This window comes from Octopus bimaculoides, chromosome 18 (assembly GCF_046866305.1).
Source record: "Octopus bimaculoides isolate indiv1 chromosome 18, ASM4686630v1, whole genome shotgun sequence".
In the NCBI taxonomy this organism is placed as follows: Eukaryota; Metazoa; Mollusca; class Cephalopoda; order Octopoda; family Octopodidae; genus Octopus; species Octopus bimaculoides.
The window spans coordinates 15,228,503-15,248,513 of record NC_142945.1 but is presented as its reverse complement, the minus strand read 5'-3'; the positions used below and the strand labels follow the sequence as shown (position 1 = coordinate 15,248,513).

General features: G+C 33.8%; 1 pseudogene; it reads left to right on the top strand.

Moving 5' to 3' along the window:
• Positions 1 to 10,990: 10,990 nt before the first annotated feature.
• LOC128249996 (U6 spliceosomal RNA) lies at positions 10,991 to 11,083 on the top strand (annotated as a pseudogene).
• Positions 11,084 to 20,011: the final 8,928 nt, after the last annotated feature.

Below are 20,011 nucleotides of genomic sequence, written 5' to 3'. Positions count from 1 at the left end.
TTATAATCAATCCATGCGGAACAAAGATTTCTGCGTTTGTTATGACAGTTCTCAAGGATGATGCGATTGATTAAGAATTGATCTTTGCAACCCTTTTCAATACTCTTTTTGTTCAGTGGAGAAAATATTGTACTGTTCCATAAATTTGTATGCTTTCTCCAAAGGATGTATGTTAAAATCTTATACGTGTTAGATAGATATGTTATGGACCGACAGTTTTGAGGAAATTTGGTTTCATTATTCTTCAAGAGTAAGTAATACCTCTTGCTAACCCTAAGCAATCAGGTGTTTTCGTAGGGGCTCTTATGATTTCATTGAATAACTAGACTAACTTCTTATGTGCGCACGGGCACGTTGCAAGCCAGAAAATTGCTACTCTATCATTTCGAGAAGATTTCCACTTATGAGCCGTCGTGAGTGTCATCCTTTGGTCTGTTATTGTAATATCTTCCCATGCTTGTTCTGGCAAGTTTTGATAGGATTCTTCTTAGCGTCTAATCCAGTTTGCACTTTCATTATGAGACTTTTCATCGCACCAGATATTTTTCCGAAAGATCTCAGCTTCTTCCCTGAGAGGGGAGTCTTCAAACAGGTACTTTCTCCTTCCCTGTTTCTCTGTAGAATGTTTTCACACTGGATATGAATAGCTTATTTTGCTTCTAAAACTTGTTTCTCTTCTCAAATCTTTGAGCTTTACCTTGAACATTTTGTTGCAGTGCTTCTTTTGCTGAAAACAGTTCACTTGGTAAGAATCTATGTTTTCTCTTTATGTTTCTTCTTTTCTGGTTTTTACATCGTTTCCAAAACTAGGTCATTCAATATTGATATTTCACCTCTCATTATTTCAATCTTTTTTTTCAATTCCACTTTTCCAGTTTCGAATTCTTCTCAGGAGTGTACTTCTTTGTGTTTTTCAGAGGCGTACAACTGGTTTCAATCGTCTTAACAGCTGCGCAAATTGTTTCATTTAATTCAGTGAGATCTGGTTTTAATTCTTGTATAATTTGTTTTGTCACATAATTTTTAGTTTTAATTTATCTGTTTTGGATTGTATTTCAGAGTTTATGAAGTGGTTCTCTATCATGCATATCGGCGTGTCTTACAATTCCACGCTTATTCAAGATTTTCTGCTTTATTTCTATCATAGACTCTCTAAGTTCTTCAGTAAATGTGTAGTCTTCAAATATTGTTTTTATCACTTTCCTCGCTGTCTTTATCAGGTTCATTACAATTCATTTCTTCAGACTTTGCGTGTTCTGGTCAGATAGCAGTCTTTCAACTGAGACTAGTGGGGAGTTGCTCCCTTCGTCTGGTGCTTCTTCATTTGCTTTCTGTCTTATATGTAGCTCATTTTCCGCTGCGTGCTTGATCTATTATTATTATTATTATTATTATTATTATTATTTAGCTGTCGATAATATTTGCGCGTATGCGTTGATGTAATCGACTAATACTCATCGCGTTAAAATTGTTGGTCTTATGCCAAAATTTCAAACTATTATTAAAATATCTGTAAGGCGGCAAGCTGGAAGAATCGTTAGCTTACCGGGCATAAATGCTTAGCGGCATTTCGTCCGTCATCACTTTCTGAGTTCAAATGCCGCCGGCGTCGACTTTGCCTTTCATACTCTCAGGGTCGATAACATAAGTACCAGTTGAACACTGGGGTCGATGTAATGGACTTAATCCCTCTCCAGAAACTCCTGGCTCCGTACCAAAATTTGGAATTACTATAATTATACCTCTACAGTGAGGAGCCAGCAGAATCGTTAGAAGGTTGGGAAAATGTCTTGTAACATTTGCTCCGTGTATTTAAATTCTGAGTTCAAATTCTCTGAAAGTCAATTTTGCCTTTGATCCCTCCAGTGTTGATAAAATACACTAGCAGTCAAGTAGCGAGGTCAATGTAATCAACTTACTCCTCTGAAAATTACTTGTTTTGTGGTAAATTTTGTAACCATTCTTAATATTATACTTCTTCAAATTTGTGGACTTTATCAATGATATCATATCTTTTTTTTTTCTGTTTTTTTTTCTAATCGATAATAGAATTCATTTTTCCAGCCAGTCGATTATGACCATACTGGGGCAACGTCATCAAGATTAGTTATTGTTTATACGTACATTTGATATTTTTTTTCCGGGTGGGGTATTAGTAAATATATCATCCAATAATAATATGAAGATTAATATGATACACGAAAAATATTCTACCAATATATATTTGATTCTCTTCCATTTACGAAAATGCATTATTGTGAAAAAACAAACAAACAAAAGAACAAGAATAACAAAGGGTGAAATGTAGTTAGATGGAAAGCAACGAAATGGAAATAAATGATTTGTTTCCAATGTATTTCGACTGAAATTAGATTCTCATTTCCTTTAAGAAAACGGAATTAGTTTTGATTATTGTATAGTAGTGCGAGGAGGAAAGAGAAACATAAAAATACTATTATTATGAACTTTAATCTAATATTCTGTATGGATGTAGTGTATTGTATGTTTGTATGTACATATGAATACACACAGACACATAAAGAATATGCACATATATATCATACACAAACATAATACCATATGCATATTAATGCATATTTGTGTACACACACAAACACACATGCTCTCACACACACACACATATATATATGTCTGTTCATTTTTAAATAACATTTGAAAAACTGTAGGGGATTGCAAATGTAATAAAGAAACATTTTCGTAGAATATCATGACCAATATATCTCTTAGTGAATGGCTCATTCTCTCCGTTCGTATCACCATCTGTACGTATAGACCATAACTGCAGGCTCACACATGCACTCACACAACATGCATATACACATAGGCGTACATGTGTGCGTTTGTATGTTTATGTATTTAAGATATTTGTATGTGTATATATACATATGCATGAAACTCTTTGCGATACAGCTCCTTTATATTGAGTTTAATATGCTATGTCATCGTATTCCTTTTCATTGTATTTGTCACCACTAATATAGTCATCCATTACAGCTAAGCTATATATATATATATATATATATATATATATATATATATATATATATATATATATATATAAAATAATTATGATAATAATATTAGGGATAAAAATCCATATTTACAGGGAAAAATTCAATTTAATTTAATTTATCAAAATTAAGATTAAATTAAATTTCACAATATATAATATATAAATATACTAGGCGTAGGAGTGGCTGTGTGGAAAGTAGCTTGCTTACCAACCACATGGTCCCGGGTTCAGTCCCACTGCGTGGCATCTTGGGCAAGTGTCTTCTACTATAGCCTCGGTCCGACCAAAGCCTTGTGAGTGGATTTGGTAGACGGAAACTGAAAGAAGCCTGTCGTATATATATATGTATGTGCGTATGTGTTTGTATGTCTGTGTTTGTCCCCCCAGCATCGCTTGACAACCGATGCTGGTGTGTTTATGTCCCCGTAACTTAGCGGTTCGGAAAAAGAGACCGATAGAATAAGTACTAGGCTTCCAAAGAATAAGTCCTGGGGTCGATTTTCTCGACTAAAGGCGGTGCTCCAGCATGGCCACAGTCAAAAGACTGAAACAAGTAAAAGAGTAAAAGAGTATACTCACAAACTCATTGTATACTGACGGTGTCTTAAGTTTGTTGACATCGATCCGTTTAGGCAACTTATTGTTTGCTCTAAACTTAGGCTTGACAACAAAATTCACCTTTGCACGCAAAAGCTTATAGCCAGTCCAGCACTCTACACCACGCATAACTTGCACAAACACCAAAGTCCGTGGTATTACATTTCCTAGTGAAGATATAATCTATAAAGTGCCATTTCTTAGACCCAGGGGGCATCTACGTCGTTTTATACTTACTTTTTTAGTTGAAACATTGTATTCATGATATACAGATCCATCGCTACACATACTGATTGAGTTTTCAGTACTTGAAACCTTACTGCACAAATACTAATTAGAAGTCTTCGCATTACGGCAAAAACAAAACGTTACACATAAATACATAAAAGAAATGCACAAAAAAAAAATGCCCTCTAAATTCTTAAATACTGTAGTAGAACACAATATCACTAGATTGGATGATTTATTAGAGGAAGCACTCTTTGAACAATACCCGTGAAAAATTCTATTAAAAATTCATGTGGATAAATTATTAATGTATAAATATGCAAAACCCATTAGTGAATAGAAAAATATTCCTGGAATTTGTGATAACGCAGTTTTATCTCTGAGTGAGGTTTATGAGTAGGAAGATAAATATATTTATAATTTCACATTTCCTGCTATCTGTCTTTAGCTAAATAGTTATTATTATTTAATATGTAGTTTTGGATATCAATATTCTTTGTAGTAAAGTTTATATTATTTTATTGTTCTTATCAAGTTTGTTGAATTCGAGAGATGATATGTCTAAGGCAGTTATAGCTCGATTCGTAGATTATACTCTGTAGAATTTCATTCCTCAAGGGCGAGCGTGTGTTGTTAGTACGCATACATGCCATCACATACCCCCCCCCCCCCCACACACACACAGATACAACTAAATACGATGATATAAAGAATATATACGAAATCAAACATGGACCAAGCACATACAAAATCAGGCACATGCAAGTGCGCGCTCGCGCGCACACACACACACGCTCACCTGTATATATATGTGTATGTTACCCTCTCGCTCTTCAAATATCCATATAGCAACTCCCGCACACATATGTACATATTCAACTGAATGGGTAAAAACTAAGTACGTAGCGTTATATTAAATAATATGTTCCAAAAATTTGAATAGAAACTGAAACGGAAAATTCACACATAGGACGATGTTAATCCCTCGTCAGTTATTGTCCAAAAGATCATAAGAAGTGTTACATGCATATATTCGTAAACATATGTATGTATGTGTATATAGCTCTCTCTCTCTCTCTCTCATATGTATATATACATATACAGATTTAGCTAGATAGACAATTGTAGCTGGCAGAAGGGGACGACAAAGGAGCAGTATATGAAAGAACATGAGAAAGCACACAATATGCACGCGAATATGCTCCATCCCTCACCAGCTGCCTACCAATTGTCATTACAGTTTTGTCATATTTCAAAAATATTGTTTAATTTCCCAGTCTCAGCAACTGGGATATAATGAATAGCTGGAATATAAAGTTGCTGGAATATAATGAGCGGATATGATCGGCAAAAATGATCAGAAAAAAATAAGATGACATATTGAGAACTAACAATAAATAAAGACGAGTTATGAGAAGAACGGGAACAATGTAATTAAGGAAAGAAACGAATAAGTACTATAAGTGAAAAAATAATAAACTGAAAGACGCATTCACATTCATAGAATATCGCCTACGCGACAAAAATATGATATTTTTTACGAAGTAACGTTACACGTAGATATACACACATATGGGGGTTGTGTGTGCATACATGTTTACATAAATACACGCACACGCACACAAACGCACACACACACACGCACACACACACACACACACACACACACACACACACACACACACACACACACACATATGGAGGCATATGGCCTAGTGGCTAGAGCAGCGGCCTCGCGATCGAGTAATCGTGGGTTCGAATCTTACACTGGGTGATGTGTGTTTATGAGCGAAACACCTAAGCTCTATGCGGATCCGGCAGAGGGTAGTGGAGAACTTCTGCTGTCTTTCGCCACAACTTTCTCTCACTCTTTCCTTCTAGATCTAGCTGCTCACCTGCGGTGGACTGGCGTTCCGACCAGGTGTATGCTTTCTCCAAAGGATGTATGTTAAAATCTTATACGTGTTAGATAGATATGTTATGGACCGACAGTTTTGAGGAAATTTGGTTTCATTATTCTTCAAGAGTAAGTAATACCTCTTGCTAACCCTAAGCAATCAGGTGTTTTCGTAGGGGCTCTTATGATTTCATTGAATAACTAGACTAACTTCTTATGTGCGCACGGGCACGTTGCAAGCCAGAAAATTGCTACTCTATCATTTCGAGAAGATTTCCACTTATGAGCCGTCGTGAGTGTCATCCTTTGGTCTGTTATTGTAATATCTTCCCGGGAAACTGGCCCTTATGAGCCGGGCATGGCTCAAGAATGAACAAACAACGAGCAACACACACACACACACAGACGCACATCTCTATCTATCTATCTATCTATCTATCTATCTATCTATCTATCTATCTATCTATCTATCTATCTATCTATCTATCTATCTATCTATCTATATTTATGTATCTATATATGTATCAATATGTATATATATATGCTTATGCATGTATACATATATATATGTATGTATATATATATGCATATATATATATATATATATATATATATATATATATATATATATATATTTATCTATATATATGTATATATATATATATGTATGTATATATATATATGTATGCATATATATGTATGTATATATATATATATATATATATATATATATATATATATATATATATATATATATATATATATATATATATATATATATATATATATATATATATATATGTACGTATATATATGTATATACGTATATGTAAATATATAAAAATAAAAAGATAAAGAGAGCAATGGTAAGGTTGGAGAAGTATTTTATGGATAGAGTCTTACAGCTGTTTCTGGGAAGATCCAGTACTTCCCTTCATCGGAGACAGAAAAAATAAAGTAATCTATTATTATATCCATAGGCGGATATTTTTAGTATGAAGTGGTAAAGAGTGCGATGCGCTGAAAAAAGAGAGAACAGTACTTGAAATGTGGTTTCATTCTAGTAGTAAATATCCGTGTAGAAATCCGTGTAAAGTACTCCTTATGGGGATAATCCGGAAATAGATGTTGGAACGAAGGCTGATATATATATATATACACGGATATTTACTACTAGAATGAAACCACACTTCAAGTACTGTTCTCTCTTTTTTCAGCGCATCGCACTCTTTACCACTTCATACTAAAAATATCTGCCTATGGATATAATAATAGATTACTTTATTTTTTCTGTCTCCGATGAAGGGAAGTACTGGATCTTCCCAGAAACAGCTGTAAGACTCTATCCATAAAATACTTCTCCAACCTTATCATTACTCTCTTTATCTTTTTATTTTTATATATTTACATATACACACGCTAATATACGACTTATAATCCCCAATCCTGTTCATACAACGACTGGGGCAAACTAGTCGATATACAGCACTTACTCGGTATTACCTGTATCTTCTTGGGTTTGGTTAAATCCAATACCCTCCTCAGCCTTATGTATATACGTATATATATGTACATATATATACATATATATATATACATATACATACAAATATACATATACTTACATATATAAATACATACATACATGCGTAAGTACATAAATTCAAATACATGCATATATGTGTGTGTGTGAACGTGTCAGTGTGGGCTTGTTTAATGTTATATCTACAGAAGCCAAAATGAGATGCGTATGCAAACGTATCTTTTTGACGTTTGTCTTCGAGAAAAGCTGCTGGCGTTATTATCAAAATGACAAGAGCCGGAATTGACAGTGCAATATCACCTGTCGGACATGTTATGATATTCTGGTAATCAATAAGTTTAAGTCGGAAATTTATTTATCGACTCCGAGAGAATGACAGGGAAAATTGATAACAAAGGTATTTTGTTTGAGAGCGCAGGCACAAATATGGATTCTTTTACGTATCTTAAAGTTCATACCATTTCATCATCATCATCATCAGCAGCAGCAGTAGCACAACTACGACCACTGCCACCATCGTCATCGTCGTCGTCGTCGTCGTCGTCGTCGTCGTCGTCGTCGTCGTCGTCGTCGTCATCGTCATCATCGGTTGGGCGACTTGCCCGGACCAATAAGTCACATTGCTCTTTCGATAGCTGAATATCTCATCTTTTGTACGCTACAACTACAGATGATAGGGACCGTTCCATAGCCTAACTGGATGATCCTGGCCGTTGACAGTTTGTTGACTGTTTGTCTCATCGTTATCTCATTACATTTGCTACTGACTTCACAATTTCACCTGCCGAATTTGTTCACATCATGCTGCATCCAATGGTTTCAACGAAATCCTGGTTCGGATGGCTATCAGGTGCTATTCCTCGGAATGGAACCATCCGTGCTTTCTTCCGTTGCTATTTATTTCCATATTCAAAGCCGACTTATATTTACCTGCTAACTAACCATAACCTAGGAATCTGACACGTGCTGCTAATCTGAAAAAGAGTATTCCTGAATAATGGCTAAAAGAGGCTTCCATACTTTTCAAAACCTTGAAACGCCTGAAGCAGAGCCGCACCCCAGATGCTGTGATAAGTTATTCCGAGAAGTATATAATGAAGAAATATGTAGATATATGGGCGTATGCGCGCGCGCGCGCGTGTGTATATGTGTGCGTTTGTATGTGTGTGCGTGCATATGTGTGTCCGTGTGTATGTGTGTGCTTTTTTATGTGTGTGCGTGTGTATGTGTGCGCATGTGTATGTGTGTGTGCGTGTGTATCTGTGTGCGTGTGTATGTGTGTGCGTTTGTATATGATGTGTGTGAGTGTGTGTGTGTGCGTATGTATGTGTGTGCGTGTGTCCGTGTGTGTCTGTGTATATGTGTGCGTGCGTATGTGTGCGCGTGTGTATGTGTGCGCGTGTGTATGTGTGCGTGTGTATGTGTGTGTGTGTGCGTGTGTATGTGTGTGCGTGTGTATGCGTATTTACTATGTAAATTAATATCATGAATATTTAGGGCAAGTGCCTGTATGAAGATGGTGGTGTTGTATTCTATCTCCGGGCATGAATGTCAGTCTCATCAGGTGGTGAAGCAGTACTGTAGTATTTTGACCTCTTCCACCGCGATGCTACAACTGCCCAAGGCAAATTACCCAAGGCAAATTACCCAACGCAAATTGCCCATGTAGACGACCTAACTGCCGGCACAGCAGCACAAGCTTTGTTGTGCAAGATGTTGTGATTCTGGGACAAATGTTTCTACCAACCTCAATCCTCGTGCTTCTTGCTCGACTCCTACTCTTCGTTGAGTCAGATGTCGTGGCTTGCTTTCTCATCGGCTTCAGACAATTTTCTAGCAAGAATTTTTCGCTCCATCACAGCTAGACTAAGACTACGAAGTATGGAATGAAACCTGTTTCCAATAGATCCTCTAATACTTATCTCTATATCAGCTTACCTTGCTACCAACACAAACACAAACGAAAGTTTAATAACTCTTTATTGTAGTTTAACGGAAAATAGGCCTTATCTATAACAAAATGGTTGCAGAAATATACTCTTTTACAGTAATTCATGTGCGTATGCATATATGTATATATATATATATATATATATATATATATATGAATGCATGAGCGTATATATGCATATGAACATGTATGAATATATATATAGATATGGGAATATGTATGTAAATATGTATGTGCATATCTGTGTGTCTGTGTAACCGCTCATTTTCCCTCTGTCTGTCTCTCTATCTTCCTCCCTCTCTTTCTCTCTTTCTCTCTCTCTCACTCTCTCTCTCTCTCTCTTTCTCTTTCTTTATATATATATAAGTATACATGCAAACGTAGATACATATCGCTCAATCTCTCATTCTACCTAACTTAAGTAGAATATCTGAACATCTACATTTCTCTCGATAAATATGCTTTCAGCATTATATTCTCTTCTTACTTTTTTATTTCCTATATGATTCTGTAGTAGGCCATTCAGTAAAAGGCTTATTGGATGCATTTTCAGTTTTAGCTTGTTTGTGTGATTTTTTACTGTTCTTGATTAGAACATTAATAATTAGTTCTTTTCATGTGTATCTTGAGTTTAGGTGTGTATGTGTCGATATCTACTAATAGTTTTACGTCATATGCATTTGTGTCTACACACGCACGCCCCCTCACATATGCACGCAACAAACACACACATACATCTATACACTCAAACGCAGACATACCCGCATACTTATATACATATATACAAACACACTCACACACGCGCATACAGACACGCGCGCACACACGCGCGCACACACGCGCGCACACACGCATGTGCACACTCACACATATACAGGCACACAGACACACATATAGGAGAGCGTTTATTTAAAATCAAGTACATACTTAGATTATAGAGCGAACGTTGCAATCAAAACTGCTAAAGAAATACCAGGAAAGCATAACAAAAATTAAACAATGGTACTCTTACATCACTACCTACATTTTCTGATATGAAACATATTGAAATAAGGGGCAAGATATATATATATATATATATATATATATATATATATATAAAATTGGATGTTTTACATCCCTAGAAGAGGAGCTTTTTTCGTTGTATTGGATATCTACACACAAACACACGCACACACACACACATATATGTATGTATATATGCATACATATTTACAAAAATCTAAATCTCTCTCTCTCTCCACACACACACACACACACACATATATATATATTTATATATACGCACATATATATATATGCTGGTATATAAGTATATATTTGGTTAGGATATTATAGCACACACATACATATATATATATATATTTATACAAATATACATACACACACACACACACACACACACACACACACACACATATATATATATATATGTACACATATATACTTATGCACATATATACGTGTGTAAAAGGTTGAATGTGGATTCGTCCTTTAATTGAAGTGGTTTCCAAAAAGATTTCTAACGTTGATTACTTTGCTGGGAGTTTAGTGGTGTAAATTGGTGTAGATATGGACAGTAGTAGTATTATATCAAGTGTATGAGGAATTTATAGAATATGATTGCACTTGTAGAACTTCATTGTATAAATTGATCATACACTTAATATACTAAGTATATATTTACATGCCAAATACATTTACATATCCGTATATATACATATCGCCTGTATATATATAGTTACTGCGGTACATATTCTATAATTGGAACGATACAGTGAACATTAGCATGACCCCTACGCAAGGGTGACACGTGAAGCGTTCCATATTTTCCGTAGGCGTAGGAGTGGCTGTGTGGTAAGTAGCTTGCTTACCAACCACATGGTTCCGGGTTCAGTCCCACTGCGTGGCACCTTCAACTATAGCCTCGGGCCGACCAAAGCCTTGTGAGTGGATTTGGTAAACGGAAACTGAAAGAAGCCCGTCGTATATATATTTATATGTATATATATATATGTGTGTGTGCGTGTGTTTGTGAGTCTGTGTTTGTCCCCCACCATCGCTTGTCCATATCTCGAACAGGTAAAACATTCCTGTAACACTGGCGAGTCAGAGTATTCCTCTATACACTATCATACAAACCCATTTTTATTTTTTTATTTTTGTTTATATATATATATATATATATATATATATATATATATATATACTTATGTTATATATATATATATATATATATATATATATATATATATATATATATATATATATGTACATATGTTATATATATGTTATATATGTTATATATATATATGTGTGTGTGTATATATATATATACTTATATATACATACATATATACATACTGACACACACACACACACACACACACACACACACACTCACACACACACACACACACACACACACACACACAAAGAGTGAACATTAATATTTTCCATACAAGTAGTATTCTATAGACGAACGAAAATCGGCATATTCACAATAACTTGAAAACAATTATTATAGAAAAGACAAAAATAAGAAGTAATATTTCATTTATTGTATTAAAACTTTTTAGTTTCCATGTAAATTACAAAGATTAATATGTCTAAATGAAAAATTACACCTGCTTTTCGTCTTTTCATTTTTCTAAAAAGATTATAACAAATATTTTCATGTGATTGTGCATCTTCATCCATTTTTCTTATGTATACCCACGCACAAACACGCTCTCTCTCTCTCACACACACATGCACAAACACAAACACACATGAAGGTGGGCTGAAAAGTTCATAGGCTGTCTATGAAGGAGTGATGGTAGAGCTGTGAAATCTCGTACACATTTATTTCAACATTTATATATATATATATATATATATATATATATATATATATATATATATATATATATATATATATATATATATGTATATATATGTATGTATGTATATTAGATTGTCCGGAAAGTTCTGACCGTATTGTAATATGCAAAGAAAGATATAAATAATTGACCTTTCAATAAATTGTATTCAATGAAATAATTTCCATTATTATTAATGACCTTTGTCCACCTATCAAGCAATTTAAATATTCCATCAGCATAAAATTTGACTGGTTTTGAAGAAAAACGTTATCTTGATGTATTTTGACTCCATCTAAATCGTTGAATGTTTTTCCTTGCAATGAGTTCTGTAGAGCCGAAAAGAAGTGGTAGTCGGATGGCGCAATATCAGGAGAATATGTTGGATGGGGTTAGAGACCCCAGCGAAGTTCATGTTACATTGTTCGGGTTGCCAAAACACATGTGGTTTTGTTGGAACACTACGCCTTTGCTGTTGGTACTCTCCGGCCTGAATTCTTTGTGTTTTTTTTTGTTTCAAATTAGCCAGCTGACTAACATTATATACATCACAATTAATGGTCTGGTTTTGTGTGAGAAGCTCATAATAAATTATACCTTTATGATCCCACCAAACACAATTCATACCGAACCAAGCACTTTTGTTCTGAGCGTTTGCGAAAGGCCCATACATTATAACGAGAAATGTATCTTAGTTTCACTAAGTGTTCATGAGCCATACTTTTCGAATCTTCCACCTCCTCTGCAAGTTCTCTAGTTGTGATATTTAAGTTTTCTTCGATTATTGCCTTAAAAACATCATCATCCAATTTTGAAGGTCTTCCACTGCGACTGTCATCTTCCAAGCTAAACTCTTCCAAGTTAAACTCTCGACCTGTTGATTTACCTATAGAATTATCACCATAAACTTCACAAATGTTTTTGCTAGTCTTTGCAGCATTTTATCCCTTTTTCAAATAGAGAAACATTACAACGAGTACAAAGGTAACAGGAATGAAAGACAAATCTATTTTCAGTCAGGAAAAAAAGAAGAGCTGCACTAACACTTCAAGCAATGCCAAAGATTTTACTGTGTTATGCTTCATGTGTGTTCAATGAAGCGTTAGAAATATTTAGCTTAAAAACGCTCAGAACTTTCCAGACAACCAAGATGTGTATATATATATATATATATATATATATATATATATATATATATATATATATATATATATATATATATATATATATATATATATATATATATATATATATATATATATATATATATATATATATATATATATATATATATATATATATATATATATATATATATATATATATATATATATATATATATATATATATATATATATATATATATATGGGGGGGAATTCACAAAAAAAAAGACGAAGACAGGTGGTGTAGACAACAAACAGATGTATTAGTATAACGCTCACGCACAATATTATTCTTAGAAATATTATCGTTTGCATATTTATTTTCAAATAATTTCACGTATTTCGTTTGTTTCAACGGTGCTGGACCACGCAAAGGAATCTGCAGCCATGATGGGGGAAAATTCTAGTAGTCGTCACTGGCAGTTTTGACTGATGAGAATCAGGCACCTTTGACGTTAAATTCGAAATCACAATATCAAACTAACCACCATTCCTCCTATATTCTCGGCTGTGGTAGGTTCACTAAATGTTTTTCCTATCATGTCTGTATTAATTTTGTGTTTCTTCTGTTGCTTAGAAGATTCTATCTTCTATTTTTAGCAAAGCGGATTCTTATATAGTACCAATGTGTATATATATTTTATTAATCTGCCTGTACGGCTTATACTCAAGGCCATACAACGATATTATTTTTAGAAATATTATCGTTCTCATATATATATATATATATATATATATATATATATATATATATATATATATATATGTATGTATATATATATATATACATACATATATATGTATATGTATATATATATACGTATGCATATATATATATATATATATATATATATATATATATATATATATATATATATATATATATATATATATATGCATATATATGCATATATATGTATATGTATGTATATATATATGTATGTATACATATGTATATATATATGTATGTACATATATATGTATATATATATATATGTGTGTATATATATATGTATGTATATATATGTGTATGTATATATATATATATATGATGTATATGTATATATATACGTCTATATATATATGCATATATATGTATATATTAAACAGAAGGAGGTAACAAAGCCAAGGCTGTGAGGAGTTTTCAGGACACTTTTAATGAAACAATCTTACAGCTGTTTCTGGGATATTATGGATATCCCTTCATCAGAGACGGTGTGAGAAAATATCTGAGTTGGAATTATTGTGGAAAAGGAGGAAATAGGGAATATAGAGGGAAATAAGGAAATGAAAGTAGAAATAAGATATATAAAGATATTGTAGTTGCAGTTCCATTATTCGAGGAAAATAGTGTTAAGAAATGGTAAAATAGTTTCTTGTATATGGTATGTAAGTCCCAGTAGCAGTTCATGGTTAGTCATTTCAAAGTATGGGGTCGTGGAGTCAGTGTTGCTCGTTCGAAAGGGTGTTTTGAGAATCTATTGGTAGTATTTGTGGATAGATGGTGGGGGGAGATATGTGTATGATTAGAAAGAGGATATACGTGAAAATGAAAAGAGGAAGACAAAATAAGAGGAAGAGAGAGAAAAAAGAAAAAGTAAAAAGGGAGAGAGGAAAACAAAAAGTGAAAAGAGTGAAAAAGTGGAGAAAGGGTGAAAGAAGTGAGAAAAGGAGTGTAGTTGGTGGTCAAGCTAATGTGATGGAAGGATGGGAGAGGTGTGGGGGAGGGATAGGAAGAGATGAGAATGTAAGGAGTAAAAGAATGTGAGATATGTGAGCAGGGGTGATATGACAGCTCTATCATATGTTTCTATTCTTGATTGTTCGTGTACGTGTATCTGTGTGTATGTGTGTTTTCCAAGGTTTGTGTGCATGTATCCATGTGTTATGTGCGTATATGCGCAGATATTCATATTAAAGTATACGTCGTACATATGGAATAATCTGGTTGTACATATTACATATTAAATACAGGGAGAGACAGATCGGTAGACAGATCGATATATATTTAGTTAGTAAAATTGATAGAGAGATAGATAGATAGATAGATAGATAGATAGATAGATAGACAGATAGATAGATAGATAGATAGATAGATAGATAGATAGATACATAGATAGACAGATAGATAGATAGATAGATAGAAAGACAGATAGATAGATAGACAGATAGAAATAATAACACATAGATAGATAGATAGATAGATAGATAGATACATAGATAGACAGATAGATAGATAGATAGATAGATAGATAGATAGATAGATAGATAGATAGATAGATAGAAAGATAGATAGATAGATAAATAAATAAATAGATACATAGATAGATTGATTCATTCATTCATTGACAGATAGATTCAAAATAGTCAGGTAGAGTGAAGGATTGAGAAAAAAAGACAGAAAGATTGGAGAATGTGAGAACTTAAATATAACTTATAACCATTTGTGTATATAGTATTTACGTATCTATATGTATACCCGAAGGTAAGACTATTTGTGTATCTGTGAATGACTCTGTGTGTACTAACCATACAACCACAAACATTCTCACAAACACGTGGACACAAACACATATGCATATCAGTGCGTGTGTATGTATTGTGTATGAATATATACGCATTTATATACACACATAAAAACATATATATATATATATATATATATATATATATATATATATATATATATACACATACATATATATTCTAAGAATGTATTAATCAAGTTACAGGAGACCTGATAGCCAATTACTTTGACCACACGATGTTATAGGTATTTATTAAATTAACACATAAGTTAAAAATCACGTAATGTTCACTGCGTGTAAATATGATTAATATGATGCAGACAAGAATACCAGACTATAGACTGTTCCTTATATATTACAAGTATAAAATTTCTTTTGTTCAATAAAATTCTGGAGCCAGCTTTCCTTTCATCTTCACGTTAAACTGAATTTTATGAATCGACAAAGAGGGGAGAGAATCAACGCATCTTCGCCGACGTTGTTAATATTAGATACGATGGCAGACACTTCAGTTCGCCTCATAATGTGTTTCAAAGAATGCAAGGAAAATCTGAATAAGCAAAATGTGCGCTAAAACGGCAAATGTCTGTGTGTATTCGATAATATATACATACATATATATATATATATATATATATATATATATATATATATATATATATATATATATATATATAAATTATTTAAAATTATAATACAGGGTGCACGAGAAGTTTTTAGGCGGGCTAGTTAAGCTAGTCGTGTGCATACGTGCATATATATGTATGTATACATCCGTATATGTAAGTATACTGTTTATATACATGTATTTGTATTTATGTACTTGAGTATATTCCACTGATGAAGGCAGAGCATTATTATTTATGCAAAGCCAGAAATCCAGGATTTGGAATTATCTTGTTATTTTTACTGGTTTATTTGGTCTTCGTCTTCGCTACTCATGCTATGTGGACATTTATTTTATTGTGGTTTTAGAGTCAGGATTTGACTGCTATTTTTCAGCGTGGTGGTATCTCTTAGATACCCTGTATTATAATTTTAAATAATTTTTACCTTTTGATGGTTTTTATTCCCATGCTGACCACTTGATAAGATCAATATTTTAAATATCGATCTTATCCTTATTTATATAAATATATATATATATATATATATATATATATATATGTATAAATAGAGAAAAGGATAAAGAGAACAATGGTAAAGTTAGAAATGTAAGACTCTATCCATAAAATATATTTCTAACTTTACCATTGTTCTCTTTATCCTTTTCTCTATTTATACACACACACACGCTAATACGCGACTTATAATCCCCAATCATGCTTATACAACGATTGGGGCATTACTAGCCGGTATACAGCACTTACTCGGTATTACCTGTATCTTCGGGTTTGGTTAAATCCAATACCCTCCTTAACCTTATATATATATATATATATATATATATATATATATATATATATATATATATATATATATATACTGCTTAGCCACGGCTGGAGTGCTTGGATAATACGTATGCTCGATTATAGTTGACCTATCACCTAGTAAATTCGGTCATAGCAAAAACAGCAACAATAACAATATCACTAGCACAACAAGTAAGCATAGTGAGCCATTATGGGAATTCTTTCTTTTCTGTGGTTGTTCGATTTCGTAGACGTAGTAATCACGAAATTACTCTAACATGTCTGCCGCCTTAATGAAAGCGGAAGAGGAGATAGAGAAAAATAATATAATTTCAAGAAGACAATATCTGAAAAGAGAGAAAGAGAGAAAACATTGGAATATCTGAGGATAAGTTGACCGGATCAGAGTTTGGCTTGCGGCTAAACAACAACAACAACAACAAGAGAAGCAAAATGACCAGCATCAAGAACCGAAAAAAAAAATAGAAAATGAAAATCTACAACGACGGGACGTCTTCGTGGTCCACAGAGGGATCACGTCTTAAAATATAATTCTACATCATGATCATAACTGGAAGCCTTTTGATTGTATCTCTTCTGGATCAGAGCTCAACGAGGATTCCTCTTGTTGTTGTTGTTGTTGTTGTTGTTGTTGTTGTTGTTGTTCTTCTTCTTCTTCTTCTTCTTCTTCTTCTTCTTCTTCTTCTTCTACTTCTTCTTCTTCTTCTTCTTCTTTATCATCATCATCATCATCATCATCTTCTTCTTCTTCTTCTTTATCATCATCATCTTCTTCTTCTTCTTCTCAATCCCCCTCGTCCTCCTCCACCTCGTCCTCCTCCTCCACCTCGTCCTCCTCCTCCACCTCGTCCTCCTCCTCCACCTCGTCCTCCTCCTCCACCTCGTCCTCCTCCTCCACCTCGTCCTCCTCCTCCACCTCGTCCTCCTCCTCCACCTCGTCCTCCTCCTCCACCTCGTCCTCCTCCTCCACCTCGTCCTCCTCCTCCACCTCGTCCTCCTCCTCCACCTCGTCCTCCTCCTCCACCTCGTCCTCCTCCTCCACCTCGTCCTCCTCCTCCACCTCGTCCTCCTCCTCCACCTCGTCCTCCTCCTCCACCTCCTCCTCCTCCTCATCGTCATCATCATCATCAACAACAATAACTAGTAACGAACAATGCTTCTTTTGATTTTTCGGTGATAATTACATTTACAACCAAAATATGAGTCGTGTTTATGGGAAACAAAAATAAAATAACGCTGTTGATTGAATGTTTGAATAAACTGTCAAATGCTATTTGGACTCCCACTCAAGACGAATTCCTCCTGTTATTTAAAAATTTATTGAGAAATAATATTCCTAATTTCACATGCACACAGAGCCAGACACACATATACACACGCACATATACATACATACATACATGCATACACACACCTATGTCTACAAATGGATTTGTATGAATATGTATGTATGTATGTATGTATGTGTGTATGGATGCATATGTATATATATATATATATATATATATTTAATTATATATAAAGGGCATTAACTGTGTATTAATGCCACACGGTTCGAGGGACTAAATAAGTAAAAAAATTACCAAAAATAAGCAACATATTTACCGGTAAATATGTTACTTATTTTTGGTAGTTTCTTTACTTATTTAGTCCCTCGAAGCGTGTGGCATTAATACACAGTTAATGCCCTTTATATATAATTAATTATATTCATGAAGAAACGATGAATTTTTTCATTACGAAATTTTTCGTTATTTTTTCATTATGAGGTTTTTTTCACGCTGACTACTTGATAAATTCTTATAAAGAATTTATCCTATATTATATATATATATATATATATATATATATATATATATTTAAATGGAGTGGATTCATAGGCGCTGTGTGGTAATGTTGTGTCGACACCCTCAGGCGAAGAAGTAGGATCTCCCAAGACATATAAATAGAGGTAGTCTGGCTGTGTTAGATTGTTGAGTAGCAGTCGAGTAGCAGTTGTGTAGCGGTTGAGTAGAGATCATCCGAAAGTAGCTTCAGACATAGCAGGTAAGAACCTTGGTGCTTCCCAACTACATGGTTCTGAGTTCAGTCCCAGTGCGTGGCACCTTCGGCAAGTGTCTTCTACTGTAGCCTCGGGTCGACCGAAGCCTTGTGAGTGGACTTGGTAGACGGAAACTAAAAGAAACCATATATATATATATATATATATATATATATATATATATATATATATATATATATATATATATATATATATATATATATATATATGTATGAGTGTGTATGTAAGCGTGTCTGTGTTTTACCTACACACGATCACTTGACAACCGATGTTGGTGTGTTTATGTTCCAGTAACTTAGCTGTGCAGCAAAAGACACCGATAAATAAGTACTAGACTTACAAAGAATAAGTTGATCTGGGGTCGATTTGTTCGACTAAAGGTAGTTGCTTCAGTATGGCCACAGTGAAATGACTGAAACGAATGAAAGAATATATATATATATATATATATATATATATATATATATTATATATGTGTGTGTGTGTGTGTGTATGTGTATGTGTCTGTGTGTGTGTGTGTGTGTGTGCGTGTGTATAGATATATACACACACATATATATATATACATATACACGTGTGTATGTAAATGCATATATGCATTTGTGTTTGCGTGGGTGCTTGCGTCTATGTTGTTGTTTGTGTGTGAGCAAGAGTGTGTCTGTTACAATATGAGCATCCATTTCAATGGGGAATAACAGCAATTCGTATATATC